We start from the raw sequence: 3342 nt of genomic DNA on the forward strand, positions 1-3342 counted from the left end.
TTCCCGTTATATCTACACTATGATCTGTGTAGTTGCTTTGTGTCGCACTAGCAGTAGTCCACTCTTGAAGCTAAACACTGCAATGACTTACAAAATTGGCACCAAGGCATTGAGTGCCATTCTGGATGCAATGAAACTCATACGCTCCCCACCTGTTGATTCTTGTTCAGAATATGATCCTAATGAATATTCTAACCTCGAGGAGTCAAAGGCAGATGGCCTGTCCTGTTCACCCATCAAGGTGCCTGTTCTAATTTGGCAATGTTTTATTGATTCCGGGTATCTTGCATATGTTGTCTTGCATTTCTTCTACTTTGTTGCACCACCATCTGCTTAGTTTACTCATCATATATGTCGAGATGCCATGCCCATCCATTATCAATACATATTCCATCTGTCATCATACCATGTTTTCCACTCAAATGCTGTTCTTGTGCATCAGAAATCAAAAAGGAAGAGGGTGATTGCCGAACCTGAAGGAGCACCAGCAAAGTCCTTGAAAAACATGGTGGCGCCGGAGAAATCAGACAGCACCCCACTTATATTGGCTGTAAAACCAGTGACACAAAACGTAGGACCGACTCCAGCAGACTGTACCCATACTTCACTGGCCACACCACTAGCCCCACCACACAGGACCTGCACTCCAGCAAAAGGTATACCGATTTCATTTGCCATAGCACCAGCTGTACCACAGAAAAATCCCACTCCAGCAAAAAGTACAGCAAGTCCACCGGCCGAAGACCTATCCCAACTGCAGAGACGGCCAATTCCTGCAGATTGGAACCCCATTCCATTTATTCCCAGTTTAAAAGACAATGCTTTCAATGTTGTTAGGGACTACGTGCATATATTCCCATCATGGCATGATTATTGTGAAGACGAACACCATTTTCACATCTTCCTGTCCAACTTACGTGTAAGTGCTATTATTCATGGTTATTATTTTCCTGTTTTCTGCTGATTGAACACATCAATGATTTACATTACATTGTTGTAACTAGGCGAGGGTCAATCTGGATAGTCATGACGAGCAAAGCTTGCTTGTGCTTTTCAAGGAAGCATTGCAGCAGTATCGGTGTTACCTGAGGAAATCACACTTTGATGGCAAGTCTATAAATGAATTTCCGGTGAAGTCTCCTGTGCTAAATTTAGAAGACATTGAATGGAAAAACCTTGTTATGCACTGGTCTCATTCCCAGGATGAGGTGCTATCTATGAAATCACATGACAATTTGAACTTCTACTTTTCCGCATGTGCCGTACAGATCTTTTTTGCAGGAAATCTGCTCGAAGAAGAATTCCGGTTTGACAAGAACGACAGGATATCGCAAATATGCTGCCCGCTGCTTTGCTCTTGTTAGTACCTGTTGTCCTGTATCACTGTACTTGCATACATCCTGGTTCATTATGTGACAGCAGTATGCATGATAGCTTGCTTATCAATTGTTCGCTCCAAATTATCTGATTTGTATGAATGGTTACATTAGTGTAGAATATATCCAATGCCAATGTTTTTTAGCTCTGCATTGTTCTTGTAAGTACATGCTGTCCTTTATCAGTGTACTTATAATGACAGGTAGTTGTTCATGTACCATCACTCTGCAGCTTATTTTCCTTTGCCCTCCATTTTCTACACATCAGATCTATATTTACTCCTACCATAAGGTTGGTACTGAAGAAGTTTAGCTGTGCATTGCTCTTGGCTGTACCTTTTTCCTGTATCGCTGCACTTCCATTTATAGCTACTTGGTTATGTAGCATCACTCTTCATCTTATCTTAAATATTCTCCATTTTTTCGTATATTATCACATCTATATTTACTCTTAACAAAATGTAGAATAAAGGCAATGCTTTTGAAGAAGATTCTGTGGTAAACTTCTTGAATTGCCCCCCCCCATCAGCATGGACAAGGCCTTTATAGAGCCTGTCTTCACCAATAATGTAAGTTTGTCCATCTCAAGCCTTCAAACTTTGTTGTATATATTTGGTTAGGCATGACTGCAACAGCTGTTTATTTTTGGTGTTTGCATCAAATTGCTTGTTTAATGTTTATTATGTAGTTCATAAACAAAAGTTTGTCCTTTCTCAATTTAAGTTTTCAGTTGTACAACCAAGTTCCTTCTTCATACCATGTAAATTAAACTATACAGAGCAAGTGATCTTCTTTTGCACTGCATGCATGCTTCTGTTCTTCATCCGTAATCTAGTGGTGTGGTGAACCTACCCACTACAACACAATGTCATATTCTGCAATGTCTTAACTATGAACAATGTCATATCATTCTACTATTATTTAAACCGTCTCTTTATTTGCCAATCTAAAATGGTATAAATTGACAGCACACTAACCATTGATACTTATGAGTTCTTGATCTGTAATCCAGTGGTGTCGTGAAGCTGCCAACTCCTTCACAATGTCATTTCCTGCCATGTCTTGACTTGAACAATACCATATTGTGTTAATGCAATTTTAAACTGTGTCACTTTATTCGTCAGTAAGAAATGTGATGAATTGTCAGCACTGATACTTTTATGTGCAAAACCTGTCATCTGTCTGCTTGTTTATCTTTCAGAGTGAGGAAGATATAAGTGTTGAACAAGCACAGTCTCATCATCTTGCTCAGCTGCTTGCGCTGCAGCTCCCCAGCATGGCTAACCTTTCTTGAACTCTATTGAAGTGCTGTCGGTTTTGTATATTATTTTGTCGGCGTGTTTATTTGCACTAGTGGCAATCTTTGATGCCCAGTGTATGTAATCTGTTGTCTGCTTGTGCTTTATTATCATAGTGGCGAACTTTGATGCCCAATCAATGTAATATGCCGTAATTTCTTTATTGTATAGTCTAGGTTTTTTCTTATTCACGATGCTGCAGTTATTTTACTGTATATATATCATGTCTTCGCAGTAAACCGGACAAACCGTAAAATTACGGTACATAATCGGGCCGTCATGCAATCACGATGTAGGTTGGGCCTGAAACGTGCCGAACAGCTCACGGGCCGGCAGCAGCCCGAAATGAACCCCGGCCCATGATTGTGCGAATCAAATCACGGGCTTTTAACAGGCCAAAATTGTCTCGGTCCTTGTTTGGCCCAATCAGATATCGGCTGCGAGCAGGCCGGATGCAAACCGGGCCGTAGTTAGGCCCAACTATATGATGGGCTTTTAATAGGCCAAAATTAATATAGGGCCGAAATGTTAAACGAGCCTTTAACAGGCCAAAACTAATATCAGGCCGAATTACTAAGTGGGACTTTAGAAAGTGGGCCCAAAAGCATAGTGTCCAGTTGACGGGCCGAATCTGATATGGGCCATAATTGAGCCGAAAGCCTCTTAAA

Source organism: Triticum aestivum, chromosome 7D (assembly GCF_018294505.1).
Source record: "Triticum aestivum cultivar Chinese Spring chromosome 7D, IWGSC CS RefSeq v2.1, whole genome shotgun sequence".
Classification (NCBI taxonomy): Eukaryota; Viridiplantae; Streptophyta; class Magnoliopsida; order Poales; family Poaceae; genus Triticum; species Triticum aestivum.